Source organism: Crocodylus siamensis, chromosome 2 (genome assembly GCF_052110815.1).
Source record: "Crocodylus siamensis isolate JL-2025a chromosome 2, ASM5211081v1, whole genome shotgun sequence".
In the NCBI taxonomy this organism is placed as follows: Eukaryota; Metazoa; Chordata; order Crocodylia; family Crocodylidae; genus Crocodylus; species Crocodylus siamensis.
Window position 1 is genome coordinate 79,110,907 of NC_143396.1, and position 15,460 is coordinate 79,126,366.

Here is a 15,460-nt window from a genome sequence, read left to right on the forward strand (position 1 = left end):
TTGTTTTCTTAGTGGGTTGATAAACACTAAGTTAGGGTGACAAACACTGTATTATCAGCTCCTTGCTGGGCTGCCCATGGGGGCAGGGGTGGGAACCCCTCCCTAATCAGAGCATCCTGCTCAGCAGTATGGAAGGGAAGGGAGGGCTGCTGTAGCTTCTAGCCTGAGCCACTGCAAGCATGTGCCTGAATTTTTTCAGTCCAGAGGGTATGTCTGTGCAGTTACAAACCAGTTTAGCATAGCCAGGTTAGACTAACCTGTAATGATTGAATAATTTTAGGCTCAGACTTTTTGAATGTCTGTCCTAAGCCTTATTGTCAAGATGAATGGTTTTTAAAGTGCCCATCACTGTAGTATCCAGACCTACTGTAAGGTTATGTTTTCATTGTAGGCTGTAGTTTAATACAAGGCATCCACACGTGACAGTGAGTCTTGTGAGGAAAATCAAAATGGGTATAGCATAGGCTGTCTTATTTAGATGCTCATACTCTGTCCCTCACTGTGATATATGAGCACCATACATTATAGCAAACCTTAGCTTTCAACTTTTATCCTGGCCACAACACTGCACAGCCAGGCAGAGAATTCCAGTGACCAAGGCAATGAAACTCCATTCTTCCTCCTCTTATAGTACAGCCCCTTTGCACTTGAGCTAACAGAAAAGTGGGTGTTGCAATAAGATAGAGAGCACATGCAAATGAGCAGTTCTGACTTTGTTTAGCATTGAATGGAGTTGTGTATATACACTAGCTGGCTCATTAACTCTGTGAATTAGATAGCGCTCATCCTCAAGTTTCGATGGTAGCACATCTTCGAGTTTCGCCTTTCTGATAGTAGCACAACAGGTCTGTGACTTTGTTATCACTGTGAAGTGTACCCAGCTGATACAGATTTTCGGAGCAATAGAACTCAGATTGTCCTAATACAGAAGCATAGCTTCTGTCAGATCTCAGGTGAAAGCAATTTTTGTAGCATTAGAATCTGAGTTCGGCCACTGGAAATTTCAATGTGGCCATGATGTGTAGCACCATAATAACCAGGGACTCTTAGAATGTCACCATGTTGCACATAGTCTTAAAAAAAAGGTATGTTAAACAGTGCAAACACATTGCATGCTGTGGCATTAGAAATAGGTGTATTATTTGCAGGCAACAAAGCCACAAATAATGTAAGTAGTTTATCCCCAACATCTGGTAATAAAGATCTACATCATCCCATTCCGTATTATGATTATGGCATATCATTTTAGGAAAGCATTTTAGAAACATCACTTTAAAAAAAAATGCAGCTATTTTTCTTATCCTTTCAGCTATAAACCCAGGTTACCTTAGTTACCTAGGGTGTGCGGGTATCTGAGTGACAGAAATAAGTGCCAATATATTTATACAAGAAGTTTAAGTATCTAAAATACCTTTTGCACAATTTATGGATGTCGTGATTGTGAAGTCTGCTAACCTGCAAACTCCCAGAGCAAAAACAGATACTTTGTATTGCTGAAAAGGTTTAAATACAGTCATCCTATGCAGTGTTTCAGGATATGAAACCTTAGGTTACTAATCCTAAAACATAGGAATTCTTTAGAAACAGCTGTTTCCTATTTGCACCATAGGCCATGTAATTTTAGTAGGGGATAAAAATAAATACTTTTGTAGCTCAAAATTACCAAACTTCTGAGTAAGTTACAAGTATGCCTGGGAAGATAGGCTAGTGGGTCAAGTATAGTCTACCATGGAACCATTGCTCTAGTCACACCTGTGGAAGTAGAGTGAGTGAGTGAGTATGTGCACACAAAATAACCTTAACTTCTTACATGTTTCTTCCTTTCCACAACCAGGCACTGTTGCCAAGCTGTAGTATTTCTTTTTTACACACAGAAAATTACCTTGGAAAAAAAAAAAACCTGTCCTTTCCTCTTGTCTGTATGTCTGAAACATTGGTCTTTGCCCAAATCATCCCTTAACTTGGCTGCTTCACCTACTTTCTCTCTCTCTCTCATTTCCCCAGACTACAAAATAAAGCCATCCAACATGAAGTAGAATAGTCAGTCCTCCATTGCCTTCTGCATTCCTGTATTATATTCAAATGCCTGATCCTTATCTTCAGTTCTGCATAGCTCTGCCCTACATCTTGTCTTGTGACCCTTTATGCTCCCATTTGTCCCCTACTCTAACTCAGTGCTTATTATTGTGTTGCTGATCTTCTCGTGCAATTGATTTTTTTTTATTTATTTTTTTTTTTTGCATTTTTTTTTCATGCTTTTTATTTCTTCTTCATCCCTTATCTGGAACATCCTTTTAGTTTCACTTCTGCCTCTACTCTGGTTCCAGTTATTTTCTGAGCTAAACTCCTCTTTGACCACTATCCTGAAATTGTTCGTTCTCTAAACTAATATAGAAAGTTAAAATAAAAAAAATTCATAGATTGTAAGTTTGGAAGGGACTTCAGAAGATCATTGGGTCCAGCCCCCTGCACCAGGCAGGAAAGACAGGTGGGGTCAGGTGACCCCAGCAAGATGACTGAACAGTCTCCTCTTAAAGATGTCCAGGGTAGGTGATTGCACCATGTCTGGAGGGAGCTTATTCCACAGTCAGGACACCCTAACTGCAAATAAGTTTTTCCTAATGTTGAGCCTGAAACAGTCTTCTAGGAGTTTGTGGCCATTACTCCTGGTTCTCCCCAAAGGCACTCTGGTGAACAGTTGTTCACCGAGCCCCTGATGCACTCCCCTGACGTAGCGGTAAACTGCTACCAAGTCATCTCTCAGCCTTCTCTTTTTTTAGGCTGAAGAGTCCCAAGTCCCTCAGCCCTTCCATGCAAGCCTCTAATCATATGGGTACCCCTTCTCTGGACTCTCTCAAGTTGTACCGTGTCCTTGTTAAAGTGTGGCGCCCAGAACTGGATGCAGTACTCCAGTTGGGGTCTCACCAGTGCCGAGTAGAGCTGAAGAATGACCTCCTTGGTCTTGCCGGAGGTGCGTTGATCGATGCATGCCAGAGAATTATTTGCCCTTCTGGCAACAGAGTTGCCTTGCAGGCTCATATTCATGCTGTCATCTATTATTACCCCCAGGTCTCTTTCAATCATAGTGCTTGTCAGTGCTGTAGGGGTGCAAGGGATTATTCGTCCCCAGGTGGAGCACTTTATAATTCTCGATGTTGAACTTCATCTGGTTCTGACTCGCCCAATTTGCTAGCCTGTCTAGATTTGCCTGTGTCTGTAGCCTATCTTCAAGCATGACCATACTTCCCCATAACTCGGTGTCATTTGCGAACTTGGCCAGTGAGCTCTTTACCCCCTCATCCAAATCATTGATGAAGATGTTAAAAAGTACAGGAACGAGCACTGACCTCTGCAGGACACCTCTGCCTGCGTCTCGCCAAGACACAGATCTGTTCATTAGGACTCTCTGAGTCCTACCCTGCTGCCAGCTTCGTACCCACCTAACTGTCTCACAGTTAAGGCCACCATCTTCCAATTTTCTCATGAGAACATTGTGGGATACCGGATCAAAGGCTTTTTCAAAGTCATGTTATACACTATCTATCACTTCTCCCTTATCCAGGTGGTGAGTCACCTAACTGTAAAAGGAGATGAGGTTGGTTAGACAAGACCTACCCACGACAAAGCCATGCTTGCTGTCGTTCAGAATCATACCTTCTTCAAGCCGATTGCACATAGATTCCTTAATGAACGTTTCCAGGATTTTTCTGGAATAGAAGTTAAGCTAACTGGTGTGTAGTTACCCAGGTCCTCCCTCCTCCCCTTCTTGAAGATGGGCACACCATTGGCCCTCTTCCAGTCCCCATGGTCCTCTCCAGAGTGCCACAGGTTTTGGAACAGTTTTGCTAGCGGCTCTGCAATGACATCGGTTAGCTCCTTCAGCACACTCAGATGAAGTTCATCTGGTCCTGCTACTTATGTATGTCTAATTTCTTTAACTGATCAGACACCAGTTCTACGGCAACAATAGGGAGGCAGTCATTTCTACCCTGCTCATTCTGTACCCCATCCGGCATGATTATCCCCATGATTTAATTTGCCATGAGCCATAAACCTCTTGATTTGTTTATGTTGTAGCTTTGCCCTTCCCATTGTACTAAACTGTTTTTGTTCCTTTTCTCTTGCCAAGCACTGTAACTTGTCTTGTAACTTTTCTGCATAGCACAGTGCAAATCTATAATACTGTCTAAATTAATTCTGTATGCAATCCTATTCTGGTGAATGTGCAATTATAAAGCATGACTAGATGCAGTATTAATGGGCTGATGGTAACACATGAATAGTTCCTGTGATAAACAGGCAAGCTTAAAGGACTTTTTTTTTTTTTCAACTTTTATTTCTAGAGTTCAGTTAAATATTTTATTCACTGAAAAATGTAGATGTGGTTGCCTGGAACCATTAGCAAATTTCTGCTGAATTCAGTGAGAACTTTCAATCAAAATTGAAATAAAGAATTTCAGACAGGTCAAAATAATTAATAAAATCATAGGAAAATAGGAATGGAAGTGACCTAAGGAAGTCATCTAACTTCCAACCCAAGCAGCAGCATACCTGTCTAAACCATTCCAGTCAGGTATCCATCTTTTTAAACTTCCAAGGATGGAAATATCATAACTTTTCTACTTGGTGTGTTCCAATCTTAAGCACTTTCTTAGGCTGAATATTAAGAACTTCCTCGCTAAGTTTTCTTTTTGTAATTTAAAACTTCTTGTCCTGTCCCCTGTGGCCACGGAATAGTCTATCACTGTTCTCTTTATTACCTTCAGATATTTGATGACTGATATCAAATCCCCACTCAGTGTTCTCTTCTTCAGCCTAAAGAATCCCAGTTCTTCCAGCCTTTTCTTATTACGTTGCCTAGACCTTCTCTAGACTCTGTTTAATGTTTCCACCTCTTTCTTGAAGCGTAGGACCTAAGTGGACATAATAATCCAGAGAGGCCTTGTCGGTGGTGGATAAAGTGGAAGAATCACTTCCCTTGACTTGCAAGTGGTGCTCATATTGATACATTCTAACATACTAATGACCAGGGATCCTGGTTTTCCATGATAAAAATGCAAATTCTCTGATAAAACCCCAAAACTCCATGATTACAGGATTAAAGGCCCACCCACAGCACATCCCCCCCTGCTGTCCCTCACTGACCCCCACAGCCTCCCCAACCCTGCTGGTGCCTCCCTTTGCCCCCACAACAGGCCTGATTATGTCCCTTGCCCCCCCCACCCACAGCCTCTGCCCTCTTGCCCTGCCAGAGGGGCCCCCAGCTGCCAGGGCTATGGGACCAGGGACCCAAGTCCACAGCTCCCTGCCCCCAACACAAGGCAGCTGCAGCAGGAGCATGGAGCTCCCTCACTGCTGCTGCCTGCTGCTGACTCAGGCAGGGGTGGGGCTGGCTCCTGGCAGCAGCACGCAGTCCCAGGGAGTAAGGGGGACCCGTGCCCCCAGATCTGTACATGGGGCAGGCTGTGGGCTTGAGCTCCCTCCCTGCTTCTTCCCCGCGGGGTTGCTGTAGCCCTGCTGGCAATACCCAACAGGGCCACATCGGGATCTCCTAGCACAGGGGTGTCTAACCTTTTTGAAGCTGCTGAGGCCGGATCACGAACTTTTTATCACCCAGTGGGCCGGCGAGCCATATTCAAAGACCTCACAGGAAGCGGTATCACATTAGGAAGTGATGTCACGTGACATTTGACACCAGTGAAGTTGCAGGAAGTGACAATGAAGTGGGCCTGGAAATGTGGTTTAAAATCCAAAATAAAAACATCATAAAAGCAACAATGAAATAATAAAAAAAAACTCGACTAAAATAAACACTGTTGCATAATGCAAGTCGACAGAACAAATGTGGAAAAGATATCAGCCAGAGTGGAGGGATAATCAAAGATGGAGGGATGTGTCTCGGCGGGAGACACCTGAGCAGCACTTTGCAGCCTCCACCTCTCACTGCCTTGCAAGGGGCAGGCAGGAGGGGAGGGAGAAGGGACCGGGGGCTCCTCAGTGCATCTGAAAGGCTGCGAGAGAGACTTGCAGCTCAGCTGGGCACAGTCGCAGCTGCAGCCAGGCATGGAGCGGAGCGGAGCTGAGCAGGGTGGGGAGAGCTGCTGCCATGCACGGGAGCCCCAGTCCAGACTCCTCGTCCTCCCAGCCACAGCCTCCCTGGGATGTGCGGGAAAGGTGCCCTCCGCTCTGCCACTGCCCACCTCGCTGCCTCGGTGGCTGTGTGCCTGCGTCGCCTCCCTTCCCCAGCAGCACATGAGAAGTGGCCCCCTCGGGACTCGGGACCTTATGCGTGGGCGGCCAGGCCCACAGAGCTGCAGCATCCAGGGGAAGATGGGCCAGGGAGCAGGCGCCACCTTGCTGTGGGGCAGGGCAGAGGGGCTGGCTTCAAGCGGGTAGGTGAGGAGACAGGTGCGGGCTGGCAGTGCTTGGCTTCCTGCGCGGGGCCGCTCTGGCAGCGCAGGGCATGGGCACGGGCTCGTGTCAGGGCGGGGGCAGGAGCATGGGCACTCCCGGACGTGCATCCTCCCCACTGTCGAGCGCCGTGACCTGGGCCCACAAGCGGAGCCGCTCCTCCGCCACCCAGCGGCAAAGTTCTCACGTGAAGGCTATGTCCTGCACCTGCGCCTGCCCGAAGCCCGCGGCACCGGCTCCTCGGGGCGGGGCAGGGCTGCTCTGCAGCTGTAGCCAGCTCGGCCCCCAGCTGAGGGGGGGTCCGGCCCCACGAGGGACCCAGCTGGGCCGGGCCGCGCCACACTGACGCAGTACATGTGGGAACCTTGTCCCTTCCCCAGCTCTTCAGCAGGGGTTTCCTGTCATAGCACCACAGGCCACAGAAAATGCCTTGGCAGGGCGGATGGCGCCCCATGGGCTGGATGTTGGACAAGCCTGTCCTAGCAGCTGCTGGCTTTGCACTGCCCCAGCGATGCACCTCCTGCACAAGGGGCTGCACTGAGGGAAGCGGTACAGGGCTCTGCCACTCAGAGCAGCAGGGGGTGTGGTGGGGGACAAGGAGATCCTGGCGTTGCCCTGCTGTTCCTAGCCATACCGGGTCTTGCCTGCTGGGCTACAGTGGCCCCATGGGAGGGAAGCAGGGAAGGAGCTCAAGCCCACAGCCTGCCCCCCATACAGATCTGGGGGCACAGTCCCCTTTACCTTCATACAGTGAACAACACTGAGTGCCCTGACTGCCCAGCTGGCTCCACATCTCCCTGCTCCCAGCTGGTGCTTCCACATGCAGCTTCCTTTAAAGCATGCTACAGCCACTTCAATTTCACCTGCCCCTGTCCAGGCACTCCAGCCGCAAGTGGGAAGATGTGGAGCCGGCCAGGCATTCTGTGTATTTCCCCAACACCTCCCTGCTTGTGGCCAGAATGCAGGAAGGTGGTAGGCTACTTCTGCCAGAGCATCAAAGAGAGCAAGATGCTGCAGGATAAACAAAAAGAACTGAGCATCCTGCACCTTCACCTCCAACATCTGAAGCAGCCGGGGTGGCAATCACTCCTACCTCTCCCTCACAGGGCACTGGTGCAATCGGTCAGGCCATCGGTGGGCTCTACTGCAAGCCAAGGTGCTGGATGAGTCCCACACAGCAAGGGAGATCATGGGGGCCATGAACCACATGGTGCAGAGGTGGCTCGCTGGGCAGACCAAGTTTATCTGTGGGTTCATGGTCACCAACAATGGGGCCAATATGGTGAAGGCTGTCTGTGATGCCAACTATGTTGACATCTGCTGAGTGGCACGCAGACTGCACCTAATAGTGAGGGATGCCTTGGAGGGGGACAAGGCTGTCGGTGACGTCACTGCCACCACTACTGCTACAAGCCAGCTGATTTCAGAATGCAGGAAGGTGGCAGGCTACTTCCACTACAGCATCAAGGGAGGCAAGATGCTGTGGGAGAAACAGGCAGAGTTGAGCATCCTGCAGCACAAAATCATGCAGGATGTGGAGAGTCGGTGGAACTCCACATACCTGATGCTCGAGAAGCTGGTGGAGCAACAGAATGCCATCCATGAGATGGCTTTGCTCAGGGAGATTGGGATCAGTGCCCCCCTGAACAGAGCTGAGTGAGATACCATCTCACTGCTTCCCTCCCATGGGCCCAACAAGAGCCTCAGTGCTGCTGATGCCCTCCTTAGCCAGGTGATCCCCAGAGTGAGGGAACTTCAGAGCCAAATGGGGAGTTTCCAGGGGATCAATGTTCCTGGCCAGGGCAAGCCACTGTCACCAGATGGTGGGGCGGCTGAAGGAGGGCATCAGGAAATGGCTTGATCCCTTGCGATCCAGTACAGTCCACATGCTGGCTGCCATGTGTGACCCAAGGCTAAAGGGCACTGTAGGCAGCAGCCAAACGCTGAATCAGTGGATGGAGGCACCAGTAAAGAAAGTCAGGGAGGCAGAACGGCGGAGGCGGGGGGATGTGGAACAGGGGGATCCACTGTCCCCTGCTAGCACACCAGCCAGTCTTGTCCTCCACCACAAGTGCTGCCAATATGGGCTAAGGGCATGGCTTCTATGGTGGGGTCCAGAGCCACTAGACCCCACCATCAGGCAGGTAGTGCTCACGCCTTGGTGGCTGCCTATCTTGCTGAGGACATGGAGCCACTGCTATGTGATCCCTTGGCCTGCTGGGCAAGCTGCAGCCAGATATGGCCGGATCTGGCCACAGTTGCCTGTGAGCTCCTGTCCTGTCCACCGACCAGTGTTTTGAGTGAGAGGGTATTCAGCATTGCTGGGGATGTAGTGACACCCCACTGTACCTGCCTGGATCCTGGTTTGGTGGAGCAGCTGGTGTTCCTGAAGGTGAACCCCCCACTGCTGGGGTTCCCCAAGCTCCAGGTGCAGACAGACTGAATGCTACCCTCCTCACTCCATCCACACCGATTTCCTTTTTTCATTTTTTAAAAACCAGTTAATGCCCTGCTCCCAGCTAGAGGGGGCACTCACTGCATCACCAGCCAGCAGGGGAAGAACATGTTGCTGCTGAGCTCACTCCCCTGCCAGGACAAACTTGGAGGTATGGACTGGGGCTGTGGGGAAGGAGGAGGCCCCAGGTCCTGGGCATGACCACTAAAACTGCACCCTGCCAGGGTAGGGAGGCCTGATGGGACTGCTGGTAGTGCAGCAGCTCCATAAATGCAGGGCCAATGATCCCCTGGTGAAAGGTGTGGAGAAGACTCCATAACCTCCAGCTAATGCGCGCACACACACAGTCCTGGGGAGTCAGATGTCTGGCAGGTTGCAGTGTCAGAATTCCACTGCCTGTATTGTGTCTATAAGTTTCTGTACCTACGAGGCTGAAGAAGTGAAGTTCATAGGCCTATCTGTGAAAAGTGGTTTGTAATTTGTTCCCTCTCAGGATCAAGCCTGAGAGACTGGAGGCAGGGGTTTTTTTTGGTGATGAATGTGCCCCCACAAGTGGTTGGGTTTTGTTGTCTTTGGTAGATTCTGGTTGGCAGTTTGTAGGGGTACTGGAGAGAGTTGGCACTTTTTGTGTTTTGAGCTGTGGGAAGTTGGCTTCGGTTCTGGTGATGAGGTTAGGTGCTTGTTTGAATATACAAACCACTTTTCAGAGCTGGGCCTATGAACTGCACTTCATCAGCCTCCTAGGTAGTAGGTACAGAAACTCATGAATTCAATATAGACACTGACAGTGGAATTCTGGCACGCTGTGACCTGCCAGACATCTGACTCCCTAGGCACCTCTGCACTTTTGCCTGCACTGCTACATCCCCCCGCCCCCCACCTCACCCCAGCCTGTCCCTCACCCCTGATGCCTCCATTTCCATTTTCACTGACTGGCTCTCTTGCCTGCATTGTGCACCAGCCCAGCCTCTGGCTTCTTTACTATTCCTTCCATCCAGGACCAAGAGACACACCAACTGCAGGTACTTCCTCAGCCCGACAAAGGGTTTTTCAACCTGAAAGCTTCCTAAAGATTATATTTCTCTAACTATTCCAGTGTTTTTCATAATAAACATATAAACACAAGATAAGCCATCACATACCACAGATAACATATATCCAACACAACACCTTTACTTCTTGCTGTCAATTTCTTTATAAAAAGAAAGGCTCAGTGACAGCTCAGTTTGCCTACCTTAGATGCTGCTGGTGCTATTGATGCTGGCTCACCTACGTTATTTTTACCTGCTGTTGTTTACAGTGGTGGACCAGGATGAGGCCGTAAGGGAGGAGCAGCCTCAGTGGGGCACACTGCCATGTTGTGCAGAGGCCCCAGCACCAGAAAGGACTCATGTGAACACAAGTGTGTACACACTCGCGCGCGCGCACACACAGTCACACAGTGAGGGCGCATCTAACAGACATGCACTAAGTGGCTACCTTTGATGTTGCTGGTGCTGATGGTGTTGAGCCAGCTAAGTTATTTTCACCTGCCATCGTTTACAGTAGTGAACAGACCGAGGCTGTAGGGGGAGGAGGAGGACTCAGTGAGGCACACTGCAGAAGCCCCAGCACCAGGAAGGGCGCACCTGAACACACACACACACACACACACACACACACACACACGCAGTGTCACCCACCCATGTCACAAGTTTTGCCTGTTAGCAGCCAGAGGTGCAGGGCCCCAGAACCCCCCTGCACCTATATCCTTGACAGCTGGCAGGCTTTGTGGCCTCAGCAGGGCCTGGCAGGCCTGCAGTAGTTTGTTCTGTGCCCTAAGACAGACACAGCTGGCAGGCTTCATGGCCACAGCAGGGCCTAGCAGCCAGGCCTGCAGTACTTTCCGTCCCCACCCTGGCCCCCCGGGTGGCCCAAGACAGACACAGCACCCATGTCATGAGTTTTGCCTGTTAACAGCCAGAGGTGCAGGGGGAGTCTGCACCTATCTCCTTGACAGCTGGCAGGCTTTGTGGCCTCAGCAGGGGCTAGCATGCCTGCAGCTTTCACCCTGCTGCGCCTGAACACACACAGTGTCACCCATGTCACGAGTTTTGCTTGTCCGCAGATTGAGGCGCAATTTCTCCAAAACCTCTGCACCTATCTCCTTGAAACTTGGCAGGCTTTGTGGCCTCAGCAGGGGCTAGTATGCCTGCAGTTTTGACTCTGCTGTGGCTTAACACATACAGCAAAAGCTTTGTTATCTGACACCGATGGGGAATGGGGGATGCTGGATAACAAAATATGCCGGTTAATTGATAATGGATAAGAAAATTGATAATGGGGCCACTTCTCCTGCCACATCTGGGGCATCACTGCCCCTCCCACCATATCTCCGCCTCTCCTGCTGCATTGCCAACCCTCCCGAGGGACAAGGAGGTGGGCACCGCATAGCCTGCTATGCCCCGGGCCATGGGGCTTGGCAGTGCAGGCTGCTTGGCTCTGGGCCATGGGGGCTTGGCAAAACTGGAAGTGCCACAGTGGGCACTTCCAGTTTCACTTTTACCTTGCAAGCCGGCACGCTGGTTAATAGAGCATGCCAGCTTGTAAGGTGCCGGTTAAGGCAGCTTTTACAGTACATGTGACAAGTTTTGCTTTCAAGAATCTGAGGTCCATTTTCTCTGAACCCCCTGAACCTATTTCCTTGAAATTTGGCAGGCTTCATGCCCTCAGAAGGGGCTACCATTCCTGCAAGTTTCATCCACATTAGGCCAGAAAGGACAACATTATAGGCTGTTTCGAGCTTCCCCGTTATAGGCTACGAGCGAAACGTTGAAACAGTGAAACTGTTTCAACAAAATGAAATGGAACAGCGGTTTCAAGTTGAAACAAAATGCTGTTCCATTGAAACATCGAAATGCAAGTCAAGACAGGATGGTGCCCTTTTGCACAGCCCAAGTAGACACTATGTTTTTCTGTAAGGTTCATTGTAAAGACTGTATTTTTGCAACATGTCTGCACACTTCAACAAGAACGCCACAAGAGTGGCAAAATTGGGCAAAAAATTGGAAACTTCAAGTAGCTGAGCAGATGGGGACTTGAAGCTGGCATTCCTACCACATGGTCTGAGTATTTATGTAGAGGGCCAGCCCTCTCATACTACTTTCTCAGCAGTTAGGTTGTCTCTTCAGGAAGCCATGGTAGCATTGTCTCTTTTCCTTCTTGATCAGACCATCCCTTCTGAAGGAAAAGTGTTAGGTCTGAAAAGTCAGCATTAACTTTAGCAAGGAAGAAATACCTAATAGAGTAGATAATTATGGTAACTTAGCATGTTGTTTCTACATGTGCTTTGATAGTGACAGTGGAGGACTAATGCTACATTGTCTCTCTTTCCCCCGTTTTTTTCCAAGAGGTTAATTGAAAGCATTATAAAATGAAGACAGCCTATAATGGCACGTAACAAACTAACTCTTTCAGAGGAGAACGAGTCTACGTCATCAAATGCCATGAATGGACTTGTAGACAGCAAGGGTACTAACTATAAAGGAATAAAATTATTTAAAAACAACAGGCAGGAAAAGGGGGAGGAAGTCCAGGCTTACTGCTTTTTATATTTCTTCCGCCACGCTGTGAGGAGATAGCACAGCTCTTCATTCATTTGCATGAACGTTCCCGTTCTAGAAACGAGAAAATTCTACAGAAACACTTTAATGCTGCAGGTTTCTCAGTTCCTGTAGATGTGCGTTCTGTTGGCTTGCTCAGGGCAAAGGTAATAAAAACAACTTAGCAAGCATGTGTTCAGAATGAAAGGAAAAGAATAAGTTAAAGATAGTATAATTTAGGTAGGTATTTAACGAGTTTTAGAAACAGAAATTGTGAGAGAGTTTTTGGTATGTTGGTGTCCAACATGAGAGACTAGAGCCCTATTTTCAGAGGTGTGGAGAGCCAACCGTTCAACATGCCTTTTTTTGGGAGTATGAGTGCTCAGGTCCATAAGAAAACAGACAGTTTGTCTCAGAAAGGGATTCCATGTGATGTTTAAACACTTTAAAAGATCCTAAGGCCATAAGTGTATCCACATTGGTCCTCTTAAGCTGAACTTGCATGGAATCTAGGTGCCTGGGTTCCATAGAGAATTCCAAACTGGCTCTGCTCCTGTGGCTGCAGCACCTCCATTTTGTACTGCGAAAAACCTTATGCACTCTTATTAAGGCTTCTATCCATGCTCAGAAGTGATTTGGTTTAATCATATAAATCCCTAACTTCCACTTAAGTACCTTGAGGGGTCTGATCTCTCTCTCTCTGACAGCAGCAAACACAAGTCATTTAATTGCTCATGACCTGCCCAAGGCCAGTAGAAGAATAGAAAATATAATTCTGAGCTTCTCATTCATTGTTTTCTTTTTGTGCTCACCACTAGAGATGGCTGTATTTGATTTTAAAAGACAAATGACATCTTTGTTGTGGCTCTTCAAATTGGACATTCTTCAAATTTTGATTATGATCAAAACATGAAAAAAGCTGCAAATTCTAAAGTGTTGACAAGCGCACATAGCCTTTCAAAAATGTTGTTTGGAGTCTATAACAATGGTCCTTCCTGGTAAACAAATGGAAATGTTTTGCTCTTTTAAGAACAGTAATGCCCATGTGTATGTAATGGAGTAAATTGTTCTGTGTTGCAGGGAATCAAAAAGAACTAAGTTGAATATTGCCAGTGGAAGACAATGATGTGTATTCATTCAGTTTAGAACTCAGTAAAGAGGCCCTTTTCAACTTCTATTGCTCCTTTTAATATATGGAAGTGACTAGTCTTGCCAAGAGTCATTTTTCCACACTTAGATGAATAAAAAGCCACAGTGTGTTCTATTGGTAACCAAAATCCTTAAATAAAATTAAACTACTTTGCAAGGGAAAATGTTGATTTTTTTTTGGGGGGGGGGGGGGGGTTGTAGAGGGGGGCGTCATTAAGGCTGCCTACAGCTGTTTAAAAAAAACAACAAGAAAACAAAAACAAAAAAGATGCTATACTTTAAACTTGGTGTACCATTGCACTAAGCCCAGCGCACACGCAAAAGAGGCACTGCATTAGTTGGACCCAGCTTACTCAATGTCTGTATAAATCATGTGCTTCAGCGGGGCTTTCTGCCGAAAAGTCCCCAAAAGTCCTGCCGAAGTGCCCAATGTATACGGACGTTTTGGACCCGAGTCTAACTAACATGCTGCCTCCTCCACTAAAGTGCAGTTTAAGGTTGTTTTGTTTTTGTTTTGTTTTTTTTTCGGGGGGGGGGGTTCACACGTCAGCACCCTACATGTTTATAGTGAGATGCCAAATATAACAGTTTATTTCTGCTAAGTAACTTGAGCTGAATGAGTGACAGAATGAAACCTATCAGTAAAATACTATCATTAGACATCATTAGATTTAGCATAAATTGGGTTCCTCGCACTATATTATGAATGGGATTTTCAAAAATGCTTAGCTTGAACTAACTCTGGTTCCTGTCAGTCAACAATAAAACTTCCATCGCTTTCTGCAGGAGTATAATGAGGCCAGTAGTCGGTGTTCTTTTAAGTCTTACCCTTAACATCCAAACTGTGGTCACTTTTATAAGACAGAACTTAAGGAGTAGGCAGGGTGGTTAGTTAAGGAAACTCTAATAAGACTTGTCACAAATACTCTACCCCAAACACTCAGGTCATGTCTACATTGCCAAGTGTGCTGAGAAGGACCATGGTGAGACACAGCATGCCCTCTTTCTTCCTGTGACAGCAGCCACACCTAAGTAGCTTTATTGGCAGTGACCTGAAATGAATATGATATGGCCACCACAGAGCAGTGCTTGGCATGTGCTGGTGAAATTCCATCTGCAGTATTTTCTGGCTCATGGCCAGGACCACTCTAAGGTGCTACTTTGCATCCATGTAGGGTGTAGTATGCACAGTGCAAGTGTGCCCTGCTTTACTGTATTGCCCCAAACGCAGTTGTTTGAGGGTGTAGATGCACTCTTAATGTTACACAGCCAAAACCAGTCTGCCAATTACATTCTAGACATAATTACATTCCAATTGCTCTTCTTTTGCCTTTTAGATTTGGTTGCTATAAAAATTTAAGTTAATGTATTTATAAAGTATTAGGTACTCTTCTTTAACTATGTTCTTCCAGCTTGAGCAAATTCCATTGTTCCTGCAGAGCTTAACACCTTGAATTGAGTTCAGAAAAATGAATGATATCTCACCTGTGTTGCTATAGCATTTGGGCAGTCACATATTTAAGAACCTAAACACTAACTCCAGCAGTCCTTACCTGAATATTCCTTACTTGCAGCAGAACCTCTTGTGCAGAAGGTAGGACAGGCCTTTTCTTTTCCATTTTGACAGTCTATATGTGGGGGAAAAATTATAAGTAGAATTTTTAGAATAAACTTGTAACTGCTTCTAGAGCAAAATTGCTTCTAAGTGCCTGGGTTTCTCCCATGCCTGTCATTTGGGACAACGTTATTGTCTGAAAAACATGTGCATCTTTCTCTAGTAAGAATGGGGACTATGATAACCAGGGATCCAGGTTTTTGGATTCCCACAGAAACTGGAAAAAATGTGGATTTCCCTTTTTACCTG

At 47.4% G+C, this 15,460-nt stretch overlaps 1 protein-coding gene and 1 long non-coding RNA gene across 4 annotated transcripts in view; one reads left to right on the plus strand and one right to left on the minus strand.

Moving 5' to 3' along the window:
* LOC149870429 (uncharacterized) overlaps positions 1–15,460 on the minus strand; it is a 98,397-nt gene that overhangs the window by 35,667 nt on the left and 47,270 nt on the right. For 2 of the 3 annotated variants that reach the window (XR_016440751.1, XR_016440752.1), the window contains one exon: positions 15,150–15,224. The exons of the other annotated variant lie outside the window; for it this stretch is intronic. This is a non-coding gene — a long non-coding RNA (uncharacterized LOC149870429). The remainder of the gene's footprint in view (positions 1–15,149; positions 15,225–15,460) is intronic. 3 annotated transcript variants of the gene reach the window in all.
* The window catches only part of MFAP3L (microfibril associated protein 3 like), a 56,860-nt gene that overhangs the window by 26,668 nt on the left and 14,732 nt on the right, over positions 1–15,460 (plus strand). The window lies entirely within an intron of this gene.